Source organism: Coptis chinensis, chromosome 3 (genome assembly GCF_015680905.1).
Source record: "Coptis chinensis isolate HL-2020 chromosome 3, ASM1568090v1, whole genome shotgun sequence".
Classification (NCBI taxonomy): Eukaryota; Viridiplantae; Streptophyta; class Magnoliopsida; order Ranunculales; family Ranunculaceae; genus Coptis; species Coptis chinensis.
Window position 1 is genome coordinate 72,989,535 of NC_141458.1, and position 20,161 is coordinate 73,009,695.

A 20,161-nucleotide genomic window follows, 5' to 3' on the forward strand; every position below is an offset into this window, starting at 1 on the left:
AAATAGTCTAGAGGAGATGCATCCCACTAAAATGACGTTGCAATTAGCTGGATCGGGTCTATTAAGTATCCTAAAGGTGTGGTTGAAAACGTCGGTAAAGGTTCAGATTTCTACTATCCGGCTGATTTCATCATCCTCGATACGAAAGTCGCTAATCCACCGGGCCCCAATCATCTTATGGCGCCCTTTCCGGCAGAATCGCCACGCGCCATAAATTGTCGCGATGGTTCGATGTCCATGTCTTTTGGCCATCTTTCTGTTGAAGTAAATGTGTTTAAACTAAAGACACAATTACCCGATTCGTCTATGGATGGAGAGGTTAGCATGATCGAAAGTTTCGCTCGAGATTATTTCAACAACACGTTCCCTGATAATCAGATGCCCAAATTTCTTTCGTTTGAAAGTTCAGACTCCAACATTTTCATCCTTACACTAGTCGATACGCATATTATGGATGAGGACGAGATAGATGACTTTCTCAAAGTTATAAAGGAATACCATAGTAATGTAGATATGACCAAGCTAGATGAGGAATTCGATGAGTTTCTTAGAGCAGGTGATGAGTCACCCTATCAAGAACTACTTTGCACAACATCCTACCGACTCCTCCTTCCATCCTTTCAAAGGAATCTCGAAGTTTGCACTCGATCCTTTTGTTTCTCCCCCATGCTTCATAATTTTTAAATCCTCCTAGAAAACAAATACTTCGAAGGACAAACCATTTTACACCTTCATTTTCAATTTAGACAAATTCCTACCTACACCATGAATGAAGTTTTGTGCTAAACCCACATCCTCATTTTTCCATGTTTTCCTTCTACAACTTATCCATATCCACCATATTCTCCACAACCATTCACTTTTCCATATTTATTCACTAGGACACCCTCTCATTCAAAGTTGAAAAAGAAGGTGCATGCTAGGTCACGTTATGGGTTTATCGACTTCACTTTCATTTCACTAGGTTGCGTCATAAAATCTTGGTGCTTGATTGTGTTTGGGTATGTTTTTGTGATATTTATTTATGGAATGATCCACAACTATTTTGGTTGTTGATATATGATAAACTGCATGTTCATACATATGTTTAGATAAAGTCTCGGTATCCCGACTATAAACGACTCAATTTTTGTGTTTGGTGCATTTTCATTCATTTCCAGATATTGGTGAGTGCACCATTAAGGTCACCGTGCCCTCCCTATGGAGTGTGTGGCTGTAAGTACCAGATCCTAAGTCCACGTTTAACATAATTCACATTTTAAACTCATGCATGTTTTCTCGATTTTTGAGTCATGTTTCTCTATGGGGTAAATTATGTCCTTATTGCTTATTGTTTTTCTATATATTAATCCGTATTTATAAATATATATATATAGTAAAAATATATAAAATAATAAACATAGTAATCTAGGAAGTCTCGAGAATCTGACTTTAAAAGACCCACTTTTAAAAAAAACAAAACAAAAACAAAAAAAAAACAAATTTTCTAAACTCTGTTGCAAAAAATTTGTTTGGGGTGGGGTGTTCGTGTTTCCATCCTAGAATGTTTTATGTCCCATTAGAGTTGCTTAGGCCATTTAATTGTATTCCGATTCGGGTTGACATAATCTATGAATTTAGAGTTCATTCATTAGCATAACTTACGTCATGCACGCACTTCGAGGCATTTTCCACTATCTTATATGTCATCCAAGGTCAGAATAGAGTGTTTTATGGATCATTGGATTGTAAATTCTCTCCTGATCATTTCCATATCTCATTCGCAAAAATCGGACCGGTAACGAAGCAGCAATGTTAGTTTGAAGTCGCGCTAAAAATCGACAAAAATTCGAAAAATTCGAATTGGGCTGGGCCCAACTTCACAAGACCGGCAGCCGCGACTCGGCGCTCTATGTTTCCACCAACAGCCGTGCGTTTTCTTCTTCACTGCCGCCATTAACAAGCAAACAAGCTTCAAACCCTAAACCAAAAATTAAAATTAAACAGAAAACTAACTACACCCACGCCAAACATACAAACCCACTCCAAATCTTTTCAAAACCGTCCCACCACCACCTCCATCAATTTACAAAACCAAAAACCACCGAAAAATCTAAATCTTGGAGCTGCCGCGCCACTACACCACCACCACCATCGTTTTTTTAGTGAGGTTGTCCCTCATTGCTTCCCCCTACCTTATTCAAACCCCCTAACCTTATCAAAACTTCCAATGGCTCAACAACGCCGGATTTTGCCAGAGCAAGCATTTACTGGCGACCACTTCGCGCCGTTTTACGGTGACGAAATGGTTAGTAGAGATTGGAATAGCTTGTGGTACTCGATCGACGCCTTTTACCACGAAGAGGTAGTCCAACGGTTTTACAACACGAGGGAGTTGGAGGGGAATAAAATTTTTGTTACGGTGGCAAAGAGGAGGAAGAAAGTAACTATTGGGTTGTTGGCTGAGATTCTAGGCATTCCGCCTAGAATCCATCTTGATGCCACGTTACAGGAGTCCCAATATACTGGGGTAGAGCCTTTGATGCACGCAACTGTCACCGAAGGGAACTACAATGTGAGCTCGCGATTGTGTTCGCCAGCATCCCTCGAACCAAACCGGTGCTACCATTTCGGTGGATTGGTAGGAATGTCATGTCGCGAGGGAAGGAGAAGGTCGACATCGACATCGGTCGCTGCCTTCACATTCTATGGATACTCGAGAGCGTAAGTATGAGTTCTCAGATCTTGGAGTTTTTGCTTAACATGATTAGGGGAGTGGGGAAGTCTATTGCACCTCTCCCTATTTTGCTAACCAAGATCATGCTGAAGTTGAGAGCGACTCCGACATCTGATAGGATTTGCCTCACCCTACACCGAAATCCTCGGATTTATAAGGTGTGTATCCAACAAGTTTGGAGGTTGCCTGAGGATAGGGTAGTCGACGAGGAGGACGTCGGAAATGAGAATGACTCGGAGGATGAGGAGGACTTGACATGTTTTGATGATGATGCCTTTGAGAGGTGTTGGTCAGATGCAGAACGCATAGCTGTGATTCATTGTGGCATGTGTTCACTCAATACTATCTGCGAAGACCTCCGGACTCGACAGGCTACTATACACCATAACCGAGATTCATACCGGCCGAGAGGATGATGCGGTGGGAACGGAGATGAGTATGGAATCTCGGCGCCGTTTCGATATGCTTGCACGCTTTCCACATCACTGGGATTCTCCTTCTGAGGATACATCATCAAGGCACGAGCGTCGTCGCCGAAACACGAATGGTGCTGGCCCATCGGGAGCTCAGGAGCCATCTCCTGAGCGTGTGCCCTCCGCTACCAATACCGACGTGTTTAGGGATAGTATAGCTTGATAATTTTTATTTGTAGTTTTATTATTGTTAGTTATTTTAATGTAAGTTTTAATTCGGTAATTTGAATTTTGTAGTGAAATGTACTTTGAATGAAAATTTTAATATAATACAGTTATTTTCATTGTGCGTGGTTGTTTAATATTCATCCCACCTTCCCAAATTGTTTGGGGGTGGTATTATCTATTCCAGCATGATTTTTATATGACCCTCATTTTTAGAAGTTATTTCAGAGTTAGGGTGAGAATATTACCGATCTGGGCATATCTATGAATAAATATTGGTTAGGATGAAATCTCGATAAGTTAGGTAGTTTTATCCTAAATTCAACCTAAAAGATACTAGGGTTGTTTTAAAATCAAGAATATGAGTTGTTTTCGTTTCGAGTTTGAAAATTTTAGTATTTCCGGAAATTGCCGTAAAAGATTTTTGGCAACTTCCCGATTCGTTTTAGCAACTTAAAACCTATAAAAACTTCATTCATTCTACACTCACAACCCACACTACACCTAACTTCCATCTCTCACCTTTCACTCCCACGTTTCCCGTTGTTCTTCACTATTTTCACAAACCAAGACACCTCGAGCTTAATTCCGCGCCTTTAAGCCATTGTCGAGAATTTTAACTTTGAGCTTCAGAGAGGAGCACGCGCCAAAACACTATAAATCCAAAAAAGGCGGGCTTCAAGCGCTACCGACTTCCGTAGACCATAAATTTCTAGTTTTTGCGGGTTGTTCCCGGATCGATTCGGGTATTTCGGAGGGTCGTTTTGAGATGACATCTCCTACAATAATCTTAGGAACAGTTTTTCGAAGATTTGTTCCAAAGCACTACTTATGGTGCTTGGTTTTGTGAGGTGATCACATACATACATGGGCTGGGAACCGCTTATGGTAAGACACGATGAACTTTATTCTCCAAAGACTTGCATCTTATTTTTATGATAAATGTATTTTCTTTGAGAGACCGGATGGAGAACAAGTGTTCTCCATCAACATTAATGATGAACCAATAGAAATTACCGGGTTCTTGCTAGCATTTGTTCTTGGACTTGCTTTGCCGGCTGAAATACAAGACCCATGGTGCTATTGGGTAGATAATATCTATGTCTACACTTACGAAGTTTTGCATGAGTCGTATGGGGAGGCATTTTTCGATATCGAGGACCAAGGGAATATAACGTCGCCTTTGGTAGCTTTGGGTCCATGAACATAGGAACTGTTATGTTTTGGATCATGCTAAACATTTTAGGAAATGGCATTTTTTCTTTCGTGAATAATGCCACTTGCGTCTTCCTTGCTTTAGCCACGGGACGTATGTGCCATGACCTTCCCAGAACCTTGATGTCTAGTTTAGCATGAGCCCATAGCATGAGGCATAAGTACCTTCTTATGTCTGTTCTAATTTCCCGTATTATGCTATGTTTCTTTCCTATTTTTTGTACATGTTTCACGGATTGGATTACGATCGACACTGTGCGACCCACCAATAGTATTATTCGATCTTTCCGTGCAATGACTTGGCAAGGGTGGAGGATACAACCTCATCAGGTTGCACCCTACACCCCATCAGACCAAGTGGCGCTTAATAGGTTGGCAATAATAGATGATAAATAGCGGAAAGCCTGGAAAATTATCATGGCATGGCAGGATGCGAAGGAACCTCACTTCTTTATCGAAGAAGAGGATGAGGAGGATGAAGAATAAAAGCGAGAGATAAGGTCAGTTTTTAATTCGGTTAGTGTGCGCTACGTCCCCAAGCAATTTTATTCTGTTAACCCCATAATGGGTGGAACTCTTATAGAGTTGCGTCAGTTTTTTTATTTCCTATATTAGTATGTTCTAACCTTGTTTTGCAGATATTCCAAAATTTCACGCCTTTCCATGGTATTTTTCCTACCCTATTTATTTAAATGCTTTGAGGACAAAGCATATTTCTTGTTTGGGGGTGGGCATAGAAACACGTGTAATTAAGGGATCTGTTAGGATATAGATATGTATAATATGCACTTGTTTTCTAGTAAAATTTAAAAAAAATTCAAAAATATAAATAAAAAAAAAGTTTATGCTATACACTTAGGAATATCGGTATTGTTCTTTCTCTATGCTCTTAATAATCTAGAAGTCTCATGTAGTGTTGCATTAGAATAATTGTTAGAAACTTAGGTTAATATGTAGGTAATAATCTTTGCATCTATCTATAAATATATTACATGAGTATCTATGATTGTTAGCAATGAAGTTTTCAAATCTAGGCTAGAGTACTTATTCTACAAATCCTGTGAGAATATAGCCCTGAAGCCTTATATGAAATGAAACATTTGAGAAATGACACAAGGGAGAAGTAAAATCCGGATAGAGAAATCACACGCCCACTTGCTTGATCACTATGTCATATCCTAAGCGAGAATTTAGGCCCTCTTTGGATCGATATAGCCGTAAATTCAAACCTATGAATTATTAACGCTAATTTAGCCCCTCGAGCTTTTTTAGCCTTCCATAAACCACAATTCCTTTTTACATTGCAAAACAAAACAAAACAAAATAAAAAATTCAACTTACCCAATCTAGAATAAGTCTGAGAATAGAATGAGTGAAGAAAAAAGAAGAGAAAAACATGTGTAAACAAAAATTAGTTAGTTGCTTCAGAAAAAGAAAAGAAGTTTCCATCCAAGGAAAAGAAAAAGAAAAATAGAAATAAATAAAAACTCCAAAAATATAATAAAAGGAAGTCAAAAGCCAAAGAAAAGAAAAAGAAAAATATGGCTAAGGATGGAAACAAAGTATAGAAGCAAAACGAAATAACAAGGTTTTCTCTAACTTACATAATATGAAGACTCTATTATCTCAGACTTGTCCTTTTGAATATCCATTTCCTTCCTTCTTAAACCATCTCCTAATTCCCGCAACACCTAATAAAGACCTCTAGCTCAATTAGGAATAGATTAGTGTGATAGTAAGTGGCAGATGTGTTTGATCGACTCCGGCGTCCTTGTTTGTCATTGAGATTGTAAGGTAAAGTGTGCCCACTACGCACTGGAGTAGCGAAACTTGAGTGAAAAAATCAGAGTGTTGTATCTTGACTATTATTGTGAGAACCTACTTAAGGATACTATTCCGAGTTTCAAAAACGGACCTGTTAATGCATTTCATAGTATTACTCATTGTATATATGTTTATTCATAGATGATCGATTAGTATGCATATATTAACTTAGGTTTCGACTTGATTATTCTATATTCATTGCTAGTGAGATGTATAGTTAATTTAGAGCATGAATAAGGAAATAATAGTTTTATTTCTTAGTCGTTATAGTATAGATGAAGTTTGTGAGTACCTTCACTGGAAAACTCTCACGAGGCTACAACTCGTCCACTAGGGAATTCCTAGTGGTTTAAGGCCTTGTTGCATATATGGTCAATGCAATGCGACTCAATAAACGAGATTAGTTAGAACTCCATTTTTGGTCACTTATTCTAATTTCTCATATTTGCTTGAGGACAAGCAAAATGCTGTTTGGGGGTGGTTTGATAAGAGCCCAAAACTGTAGTTTTAACCCCTTAACAATCGTACTTGTAGACCAATTATGTGAATAATAAGTAAGAGTTAATACTAATTACGTGTTTTTATGCATTTCAGGCTTCAAAGTCTATTATGTGCAGAAATGTGCCACTTTAGCGAGATAAAGGAGCAAAGGTCGGTTGCTAAGGAGTTCTGTGATTAAAGGAAAATTTTCAAGAGGATAAAGCCTCTATAAAGCCCAGTCAAAAGATGAAAAGTCAAAGTCCACGCGTGCAGAAACAATGCACAAAATCAGCAAAACTTCCGAAGATCATATTATTGGACTCAGACCTCGGAATTGGGCCTACCTTACGTCAAAACGACCGGCTCGGAATGAGCTTTCCAATAGTCTAAGCTTTGACCCAATTAGAGGAGTAGAAGTGGACAAAAATTTTGTCAAATCCAACTCCAGCTGAAGAGGCATTTTTAGACTGAAAGAATTGGGTTTTGGGCCTGATTCTCTGGCCTAAAACATGGCTCCAAGCCCATGCACGATTTTGGATCTGAAACATATAAAAACAAAGAAAAGCTTAGTTCTTAAGTTATCTAGTTATATTTAGAAAACTAGTTCCTTGTAATGGTAGCTAGGGTTAGATTAGAATAGCTTCTAGATCTAGTTTTAATGGTTTTTAATTAAATTTAGTTTCATTTTCATTTCTTGTTTTAGATTAAACCTTTAAAATATTGTTATTCATTTGATTAGATTAAATAAATAGTTTATTATTATTCAATTCGTTTTCTGTCATTACATTTATAGATCTAGTTTAATTTCTTGTTAATATCATTTCTTAATTATTAATTAGATTTCAATTATTGTTTGTTAAATTAGTAAAGTTAGAATCTTGATATTATGTTTAGTTTAGATTCTTATGGAAATGATTGCGGAATGATTCTCGGCTAACCCTTCATTAGAGGGGGTTGAGAAGCCTTGATGAAAGCTTGATTCCGATTATCGTAGAGTCATTGTAATTTCTATTCCACTCTAGAAACGATTAATTCACCGTGAGAATGGGTTTAATCGTTCACATGCGAGTTATGAATTGGTAGAAGTGCCATGTGTAATTAGGGATTAGGAAGAACCAATTGTTCTGCGTAATAGAGTTCAATTCGGATTCTGACGATTAAATCGTTAGTAAGTTAAGTTGAGTTAAGGTGGAATTAATCCCCCCTAATTCCTTATCATAGAATCAACACAGCATTCCGTAGTTAATTAGTCGTATCTTGTGGGTAGTTGCATCGTAGTTTATAATTCGTAAATCTCTCATTAGACTTAAGTTAAGATTATTTATACTTAGAGAACATTATATGTGAAAGAACTAGGAGTGGAACGAACTTCCTACTCCACTATATCTGTTCAATAGATAGAGAGTAGAACAATCTTTGATAAACTAGTCACGTAATTTCGTTTAGTTTTACTTACGTTTTGAGTTTTATCGTTCATTTCGTAGGTAAAACTATCATTTTTTCGTTTATCACCCGACATCAGCCAAACATCAAAGCTGTATACCAGTTCAACCCATTTACTGAACGATATTTTCTTTGGGCTTTAGTCGCCATTGACGCTCTTTCGAGCTTCGACAGTTCAAATCCAATTTTCGAGTTTCAATAGAGTTTAATTAGTTTTAATAACGACAGTTTTAACAAGTTTTAACAATGACAGGACGAGTATTAATAACAGAATAATTAACCGAAAACATGAGCAGAAACCTGTAACAGTAAAATTAGACGTGAAATAGAAAACTAATCTACTCGCCTGTATTAAAGGCTCCACGAATTCATCATAGTTCGAATTGTCGTGCTCCAACACTCTAGCAATCCAGCTTCTATCTCTGCCTCCATTTTTATTATTTTTTTTTATTTAAAAACCATATTCTCTAGAAAAATATGAATAAATACTTGGGTTTGAAACCTAACCCCAACACATACTCGGGCCCAGAAATCAGGCCCACGTATCTCAAATCCAATCCAACCAATTTTAAATAAATTAATTAATTAATAAATAAATAAATACATATTTTAAATACGGGTGTTACAACCAGTTCAAATCGTTTGGTTCAAAGGTCAAACGACCAGCTCAGATTGTTTCATGAAAAAACATAGAACTTTTTTGAAACGACCAGCTCAGACCGTTTGGTTCAAAGGTCAAACAACCAGCCCAGATCGTTTGGTTCAAAGGTTAAATGACTTCACCATGTCGTTTGGGGTAAAATCAAGTAAAATCAAATCAAATCAAATCAAATTACACTTATTCCAAATTACATTAAAATATCATATTGACAACATACGAACATAATTTCCAAATCACTCGATTGTCGTCCGAATTAACTTAGTCGATCACTCGATTTCCAAATCAAATCAAATAAAAGCCCAAATATTATTTCCAAATAACATAAAAATACTGACGCATTACTGGAGCTCTAAGCCAAATAATAGCAATATCATATCGAGCTCTAAACCATTGGCGCATTACTGGAGGAACCGAACAATCTTCAATAAGTTTAACATTGACAAAATGATTTCCACCAACATGTGCGCTACCCAACACTTTTTTCACTCTCTCAGGATTTGTTTGGGTTCTCAGCGGCATGATAAAAAAGTACTGACGACTTCCTAAATGTATTAGGACAACATTAAATCTTGAAGCAAATAGGTATCCAACAAAGGGCATATTTATCCACTTATTTAAGGGTGCGTAACCTTCTTCATGTGGGATTGTTTTCTTCACATAAACAACCTCATTTTGAGTGTACAAAGTACAATAAAGAGGGAGGTGGTCAATAAGCTCTTGGTACAAGTCATTTCTCATTTGTGGCCAATCTTCTTGACTTCTTCCAAAAGCAATGCACAAAGCTCTATAACTGCAATTGCCATCGCCAACAGGGTCATTGACTCTAACAATATATTTGTGCATTTCTTCAGGAATATCAAACTCGTAATCCTTAGGACCTCTCGTCTTTCCAAAGTCTACCCCATCTTTCACATTTCGTAGTGTAGTTGTTTTTGGAGAAGCCTTATTTCTTGGTGTGGTTGTTTTTTGTGTTTTTAGAGAATCCTTCTTTCTTGGTGTGGTATGGGTGTTTTGGGTGGTTGTTTTTGGAGAAGGTTTCTTTCTTGGTATGGTGTGAATATTTTAGATTGGTGTTTTTGGAGAAGGCTTCTTTCTTGGTGTGGTGTGAGTGTTTTGGGTGGGCGTAGTATTTTGTTGTGATGAGACCCACTCCTCATGGTCACGTTGAGAATGTTCAAAATAAGATGGATCTCACTTTGAAGAGTTCTCATCTCCAGTTGGAAGCTTTCTCTTGCAGCTATTTTTCGGTCGACCTTTGGTTTTTGCTACCTCACAAGGCGATACTAGCCATGTACTTTCTGGTACGGCAATCTCTTTAGCTTCCTAATCATAACCCTCTGCTCTTCTTTAGAAACCATTGCCAACCTTTTCATGAACAAGTCAATCGAAGGTCTAACATCGAGACTAACACCCACTGACACATTGGGAAAAGCAAACAATATTTTCCAAAAAAGGCTCAATAACAGTCAAAGGGATGGACCGCTCTTGCTCTTCAAACCCAATTAATTTATGAGCGCATAGCAATCCATGCCTCGTGCACAAATAGCACCAACACCTGATCTCTCCATCTTTAACACGTATTACGTGGGTATCTATTTCTTCAAATAGCAAGTCCAAACATTTGCGTGAGACAAGGCCTCTGAGTTCACAAAATATAGGAATATGGTGGTGGTACTGAGTTACAATCATACTCCTCTCGAAGGTAGCTCTAATCTCAGACATCTGGATCTCTAGAATCAGGTGGATTAAGCTAAACATACTCAAAAAAATCATGACAGTTTGCATTTTCTAGTGCACGCTTCACCTGAGCATGAGACCCTTCAACTATATTGGTCGTTGTACTCCCAAAGTAAATGTGTTGGTCAATCCAACAATATACGAATCGATCCCTATGAGGAAACCAAGTCTCTCGCAAATAACTAACAAAATTGGAGTGCCCAACCCTGTAATATTTTTCCAAAGCATCCCATCTATGCTGGAAAATAACCTCTGTCTTCAATTTGACTACAGTGTTCCACGAGAACTGGGCCTTCTCTACAAGTTCTGTGCTTGGAAAAATATTATAACATTTTGAAAGGACGCACGTAACGATATGTCTTCTACATATATGCTTGCGTGCGTTAGGGAAACCTTTATCAGTGGCACTCATCAGGGCAAAGTCCCTGTCAAACACGATCATGGATGGGTTTATGTCACCAAGCAAGCCACAAAAATTATGCAAGGCCCACTCATAGTCGACTATTGTTTCAGACTAAAGCAGCACCTAACACACGGTGAAAGACTTCCATGATGAACTCACCCCAACAAACTATACGAAAGGCCACCGATACCTGTTAGTTTTGTAGGTAGCGTCTAACATGAAAACTGTTGGAAAAGTTTGAGCCAACTTAACACCTTCTGGATGGGCCCATAATAACCTCATTATCTCCTCGGTATTCTCATCCTCTCTCAACTTCTCAAGATAATGTTCTTTTACTAACAACTCACGCAATCTCTGCAATTGTGTGAGACCATTCATATCTAATCTCCTCACCTTCTGCCTTGCAGTGTAGACTTGGGATGTACTAGATATGTTTTCATGATACCTATTCTTGATGGAATCCAAAATTTGTTTAGGCTTTATTTCACACGTACTCATCTCTGACAAGTACTCGAACTCTGGAAAGGTCAGACGAGTAGCAAATGCATGTCCTTCAAGGGTCTTCGTCAATACATGGTTGTGAATATCATTTCCAACTTCTATTTTCCAACTATCGACAGTGTCGTGTTAGAAAACACATTTTAACTTAAATAAACATCCCAATTTCTTGGTTCCCGACTTTCTCTTATTTGCCCTCCCTTCTCTTATTAGCCCTCCTTTCGCCTTCCTTTTTGTGTGACCGATAAACACCCGAGCACTCGCAAGCCAAATTCAATCTTGCTACTCGGTTTCCCTTAGCATACTCTAACTTTTCAATTACCACAACCACATTAACTTGTTTTCCTCTAGCGGTTGCCCAACCAATTGCCTCGCTACGTGTATGAAAGACCTAAACACATAAAAAAAACAACAATTAGTTTTAATACACTAATAAAATTATATTTAGAAACAAAAAATGAAATCAATGCCTACTCCATCATACCTCTTCTGTAGTAAATATTTCTGTTATATCACTTAAAATCGGTTGACAATCCACGTCATTCGAGTTTGCAGAGGATCGGTTCTCGGATATCGGCAAGGGATCCTACATATAGAATAAAATAATAGTGTAAAACAATTTGTGTAATGAGGGATTTTAAAGTCACCAAAAAAATGAACTTCTCACTAAATTTAATCCAAACGACCCACCCACATCATCTAATAGGGTTCCTAAACGAATATGATGCACCTCGGCTCGGAATGACTTGTTTATTAAATGAATATGTCATAAATGACTTGTCAAAAAAATGAACTTCTCACTAAATATCGACAAGACTTGTTTATTAAATGAATGAGCCAAATCCGAACAAGTAGCAAGCCGAGCCCGAGCAGCTCGGCTCAAACTCCATAGATGCACCTCCCTCATGTTACTCAGTCTTAGAAAATTTCCAATTTTAAGGCCAGCGATGAATTTAGATAAAATTTTGTAGACCGGCAAGACTTGTAAATTTTGTAGACCGGCAAGACTTGTAAATATCGGCAAGACTTTTAAGGCCCTCGAGTTATATTTAGATAAAATTTTGTAGATAAATATCGGCAAGACTTGCCGATATTTACCAACCTTATTATTGTTTTCTAACAATTTATTAAATGAATATAGGTAATCTTAATTGACAAATATAACTTTAACAAGTCTTTTAGTAGCTTGATGTTTTAATTAAGAAGTGAGTACAATTTTATCATATTTAGAATTATTTTTAAAAAAAATCATATTAATTAAAAATGGAAATGTATGACATAGTACCTCGGCCCTCAAAACATGATGGCTTCATTGTTTGAGGGTGGAACCCCTAGGTCCAGCTATCATAGCATCATCAAGGCATTACCAAAAAACATTATGACATGTCAACATTTTTGTCCATGAAACAACACAATTGCTATGTTAAGCACCAATGCAATTTTCTTTTTATTCTCATTCTAGAAATGGGATGGGATAACATGTGCCGTCCCAACTTACTTTACCTCTTAAAATTATTTTAAAACTGATTTTCTATATATTCCACAGTAAATATCATTTTGTCTTATTCTCTAATTTGGGACGACAAAACTTTTCTCATCCTAATCATTTTTAAATGTCAGCGTATTCTATCTTGGATTCTAGTAATATGTGGTAGATATAAATGGTTTTAACGATGTGTTGGTGTGATACCCTGAGTGGGTTTAGTCTCACATCTTATAAGAAGTCGTCTTGGATCTCGAACATATAGATTGTTTCTCACTTACTAATTAATTACTAATGTCGTGGTCTTTTAAATTAAAACTTGACATGCATGGATGGGCAGGCTTTGGACCTGAGCCTGTGGGTGAAGTAAGTGGAAGCAATTTAGACATGTGGTAAGTGGTAGGGCGTACAAGTGGTATCAGAGCCAACGTCGACTCTCTCTTAAGGTGGTAGATTGTGATATCCTGGGTGGGTTTACTCCACATCTAATAGTAAGCCGTCTTGGATTTGGATATATATGGATTGCTTCTCTCTTACTAATGTCGGGGCCTTTTGAGTTAAAACTCAACACCCATGGATGGGCAAGCTTTGGATTTGGGTATTTGGGTGACGTAAATGGAGACAATATTTACATGTGGTGAGTGGTGGGGTGTTACAATTGGAGTCCAAATTCTCTGAATAATTGATATATCATCAAATGACAATAACTTATAGCAATGTGTTGATGATGCTCTCATGTAAAATGTAGAGAGATTGTTGCTCAATTAGTTGTGCACCCCTATTCTCATGGGAGAGGTTGCGAGTTCGAATCCTACAAAGTGTTGGTGGTGATTTATTTCTTGTATAATTATGTGATGGGTATTTGGGTCAAGTGAGCCTTTGGGTAAGAGACTGAGTGTTTGCTACGATAGGTGGACCAATGAGTGAAAACAAGTCTTCGATAAGCACCCAAAACTGTATAATAAACCCCTTAATATATAGTATTTTAGGTCAATTATGTGTTTAATAAAGTGAATTAATTATAGTTTTCATGTTTTTGCAGGTTTATTTCAACAAAATCGGCAATTTAGCATGAAACTATGTTGCTAGGAGATAAATCCCATTTAACTTGATCCAAAAAGAGTCCTTTCAAAGTAAAAAAAAACTCCAATGAAAAAGGTTTTAGCACTTAACTAGCAAAATTTCAGCAAAATTGGCATTTTAGTGTGAAATTATGTTGATAGGAGATAAAGTCCATTCAACCTGATCCAAGAAGAGCCCTTTCAAAGTCAAAAAGTTCAAGGAAAAAGGTAAATCAAGAAGAAAAGCTCAGAAACCCAATACTGTTAAGGTTTTGGCCCATAAGTGGTTCCTTAATAATTAAGTAAAGTAGTTAGGGGTATTTTTGTAAACATCATACATATAAAAGATATGTAGAGATTCTCCACTCACATTCCATCTTTATGTTTTAGATCTAGGGTTCGAATTTGGGGCTAGTCACCACTAATAAAAGCTTTCATTTTCTCTTTTTATTTCTTGTTATGTTAAGTAGTCTAATGATCAAGGGCTAAATCACTCCCTTGGTGGAGTGATAATGAAGTCTTAGTGAAGAAAGCTTGTTGTTTTATCTTGTTCTTCATTTCAAAAGGTTGCAAGTTTAATTTTAGTGTTGATATAGAGATATAAATACTAAAATTGAACTAAGAATTACTATGATTAATTAGAGATGATTAATTATAGTATTTTCTCTTGCTAGTTAGACTTGTCATAGAGATATGTAACTATGTAAGGTTGGCTAAGGATCAAATTAAAGTTTGAATATTGGCATTGATATGTAAGACTTATCATAGAGATGTGTAAGTCTAATCAATGAAAAGATGAAAACTCATCAATGAAACTTGATTTTAACACAAGCAAAAATCACTAGGTGGATTTATTGCTTAGCCATTCTCTTCTCCACATTTCTTCAAATTTCTTTGCTTTCTAGTTGTTTAAATCATAGTTTATATAGTAGAAGTAAAAAATCACCAACCAAAATATATTATCTTCTTCCCCAAATTCTCTTCTCTCTCATTGTTTGAAATATTTCCAACTTGTTTTGAAGTAAAAGACACCCAACCCCACTAAAATCTATGAATTAGTCTTCATGGACAAGGTGGAGGCGGTTGAGTTTATTCAAAATAGCGCATCAGCGAGAGCCTTTGGGCTAGAGACAGGGTGTTGCTACAATAGGTGGACCGAGAAGCGAAAACAAGTCTTCATAGACAAGGTGGAGGCAGTTAGGTCTACTTAAAATGGTGCATCGGCAAGTGCTTTCAGGTTAGGTTCCCTTCGAAGTTGGTGTGCCTTCAGGCTAGAGATAGAGTGTTGCTACAATAGGTGGACCAATGAGCAAAAACAAGTTTACATAGACAAGTTAGCATGAGGCGGTTGGGTCTACTTAGTGTTCGTGATTTTGAACGGAATTCCAATGGATATTTCGGTTTTAAAATAACGAAGTGGCATCGAGAACGAAATGGTCGGTATGTGCTGACAAGGGTATTCAAGTAACTTACTGGAAAATTGACAGAAATTGCAAAAACCACTCGAAACACTAGTGAAACCGAGTGGATTTCGGGGGAATAGAAAATAAATTCATAGATCCAAACTAAAATTAATCCCCATATCCTTAAATTGAAAATGATGAGGATTAAGGTAGGATAGAAAATAAAGTTGGAGTTTAGAATGATGATTATCACATTATGGTGTTTAGTTTAGTAAATTACTATTTCTTCTTCCCCATTCACCATTTCTTCTTCACCACTATGGTTGCTGCTCAAAGCCTTGTTCTTTACCTAATTTAAAACTAAAGCCCTAACTAAAGGAAATGAAGGGTCATGATAAGAGAAGAGCAATCTGATGGTTGTAACATGTTTTAATAGATTTTTTGTATAATTTCAAAACCTTGGCAATTTCGACACATCCCTCGAGATTCTAACATGAATTCCGATTTTTCAATGGGTTGAAATTCAGGTGATTTTTGAAATCATGAAATATGAGTCTATTTAAAATGGTGCAATGGAAAGGCTTTTGGACTAGGTTCCCTTTGGGGTTAGTGAGCCTTTCGGGGGCAATGTATACCTTCATGCTAGGGTCCTTCATTGTAACCTGTATGGGTCTGTCTAAATATTTTAAATTGCAAAATCTAGAGTGCGCAGAATGTACGTATGCTCTAGAATCTAAGCCCTCCTATCAGCAAAAGGTGCGTGTGTACTGCCCCACAAAGTCTTGAATCAAGAGATGAAAATAGAGCGCACCAATACATCCAGCGTACTCTAGAATCTCTTATTTTAAAAATACAAGACGTAAACAAAAGAGTAGCAACTAATGGCAAAAAATGAACAAAGGCTACACCCATTTCAATTTCTCTCTGAACTCCAAAAGCAACAAAATAACCTTGTGAATGGGCCCATTGTTAACAACAATAACAAGTCCACTTTCGGTAGAATAAAAGGATATATTGGTCCATGCCCCTCTCCCCGTCGCATTCTCTGACATCAATGGTTTCAGTCTGTCACAAGTCGACATCAAGTTTGATCATTAGTCGGATAATTCAAAGAAAATTTACGTCGCACATTTGGCTCAAAAGACACATTAGATACCGACACACAGTAAAAGTGGTAAATACAAGTCCCCAAAATGTAAAACTTGGAATTTCCAAATTATTGAAACTATTGTTGGCAATATCAAAATATCGCACTTCAGTAGTGTAGTAGTGTAGTCATTGTGCATATTTCTACTCTAAAATCTCGGCAGATAACACAAATACATTGTATATACATTGTGTAACCATAAAATTTTGACAAACTAAATATCAACGAACATTGCTAAAATGATTATCGGTTTTGTTAAGTAGCGTACCAATATTATTTGAAAACTCGAGTTGTCAAGAAATAAAAACTCAATTAACTAGAATCCTACCTAGGAGTGTGCATGGGTATATGATAACCCAAAACCAAACTAGAACCGGAATTGGAATCGTTTATAACGGTTTTTGGGTTCTAAAATGTTAGAGCATCTCTAGGTGGTAGTATAATCTGCCTTTTTCTTCATATTTGAAGAAAAAGTTTGGAATTTCTCGGAATTCCATCTCTAGGTGGCTTCAAATCCGGTCGCATCACCTGGTTGTTTGCATTCTTGTTCGCAAATTTGGCAATTTGGATGCGGATGTGGAGCGACATTGGTAATGTCGCGCGCCATTGCAAATGTCACCCCAATTTTTTTTTTTTTTTTACTTTGACCACCACCACGCACCACTCCTAATGTCGCATGGGTTGTTTTGGAATTGTGCATGGGCGACACTCTAACTGTCGCGCGTCATTACTAATATCGCGCAGGGTGGGGTCTACAATGAATTTTGCAGTCGAAATTTGCGACCAGCTTCTTCAAAAAAATTCTTCAAATATGAAGAGTAAACTACCACCACCTAGAGATGTTCTTAGAGCATCTCTAGGTGGTGGTAGCATACTCTTCATATTTGAAGAATGCAAATGAAAAAACTGGCTGCAAATTTCGACCAACTCTAGGTGGTCGCAAATTTCATTCGCAAATTTGGAATAGGGCTACCTTGTGTGACATTCATACTGTCGCGCGACATTACCAATGTCGTCCCCAAGTTGAAAAAAAAAACTCACGCGACATTCCCACTGTCACACCAAATTGAAAATATAAAAAAAAAATAACTCGCGCGACATTAGTAGTGGCGCGCGACAGTACTACTGGGCGTGGTGCTAGTCAAAGTCAAAAAAAAAAATTAGGGCGACATTTGCAATGTCGCTCCGCATCCGTATCCAAATTGCCAAATTTGCGAATAAGAATGCGAACAAGCAGGTGATGCGACCACGAATGCTACCACCTAGAGATGGAATTTCGGCAAATTCCGACGCATTCCTTCAAATTTGAAGGATGCGACTGAATTTAAAAGTGGGTATTTAATAACCGAACCAATAAAAAACCGAATCCATTATAACCGAACCGAAAAAAAAAAAAAAAAAAACTAGTGGGTACCCAAACCAAAATCGGAACCAGAACAGATTATTATGATTTTGATATATAAAGTTTAATATTATATTATACTAAATAAATACAAACACAAACATTATAATATATGGTTTTTTTTTAGGTGTAAATTTCTACTAAATATATAGGGGTAGCATAATAGTGAATGTATGTTATTAAATGTAAGCTTTGTAACATTTTCTTTAAAAACAGGCTTGCCCCACACATTTTTTTATGATCAAAAAAGTTTTGTAACGTTACAATATTGAGCACGTGTATTATAAATATTAATAATAATGCCAACAACTACATGCACGTATACTATAAATTAATTAATATACACTATATATATTAACCAATAAACTTGTACATGGTAATATTTATCGAGCAGGTTCTGTTTACCATCATTTTTATATCATGCCCCACAACTTTACTTACAATATGAATTATAACATAGTTTTTTGTGGATGTGTTCAACTAACCATGAAGATCACCTCTATAAAAGTTCACCTCATTTGATCATGTTTAACTATGTCAAAAGATGATTGCAAAATCGAAAAATCTGAACCGTTAAAAAAAAATTAAGTTTACAACAACTTTTAACTATGTTAGAGATTTTCAAATGAGATAAATTTTTGTGGAGATGTTATCTATGGTTAGTATATCATATCCACAAATTATTAGCACTTAATTCATCTTGTAAGGGGTGTAGTATAAACTATAATATAAAAAGTATAGTAAACGGAACCTGCTCGAATATATATTTATATAAGTGCACGTGCTTGATATTATATATGATAATGAATGTATGCAATACTAACAATTGTAGCACATATACTTATTCTACATATTAAAATTTAGTGTGTGATATATATATTTATCTAAGACGTATGTATGTACGGTATGTATACTTTTTTTTTATAGTAACGGTACGTATAGTATAATACACACGCGTTTGTACAATTTATGAAATGTATTTAAAGTTTTTGAAAAAACTTTCAAAGATTATTAAATTTAGGATCATTATAAGTGTTACTGTTGCATTAAAAACCAACTTTTATATACGTAATTAAAAACATAATTTTAGTAATAATAAGAATAAGCATATAAGAAATCGAAATCTGAACCAGAACCGATATAATTAATGGGTATAGTTCCGGTTATCTAAATATATGAAAAAAAAAAACCGAAAAAACCAAACACAAACACGGTAGACAAGGTTAAAAATAGAACCGGGACCAATAAAAACCAAACCGGAACTGACCCATAAACCCCCTAATCCTAATATTTGAGCGTTTTTTTAAGTTCGCCTACTTTATTGACAGTTTGACACACTGATCCGATCCGATAGTAACCCTTCTTCATTTGGTGGCTCCACTCACCTATCAGTATTGAATAATTTGGCACACTCTTTTTTTATCTAGACATTTCTCAAATGTGAATACGAAATTTAGTATTGGCTTCCATACCAAATCAAATGTATTGGGATTTATCCATTGCAATATCTCATCAAATTTTGAATGCCAGCTTAATGAAATTTTCCGTGAAATCGATAATTCATGCCTAATTATATCACCAACTTCAGATGTAGTAGACTTGACCTAGAAAACTACCCTCGAATCCTCGAAATTGTTTGGTTTTTATTCTGATCGAAGTGTCAAACGACAAAGTGAGTAAGGGACACAAAAGAGTCAAGACAGCGTCCAAGAGATGCGTGGACCTGAAAATTTAGTCATGCTGTGGTGTCAGCTATTCAAGTTAGATGAATGGAAGTAAACCCGGCCGGCCAGCCAGCCTGTGTACCATTTCCCATCTGCCTTTTCTCTGTTCAAAAAACAGATATGTCCTTGCGCAAACGACAAATTATCTCGTATTAGGCACTTCGTTACCATTCTTTTTTATTCCACGTGTAAATACGCAGAACACACAAATACTTTAAAACACGGTACACTGGAACAATATATCCCTTCTGGGTGGACCCCTAAAACTCATGCTTCCACATGCCAAGACAACTTTTTTCTTAGTAGGTCAGCAAATGGCCCCATCC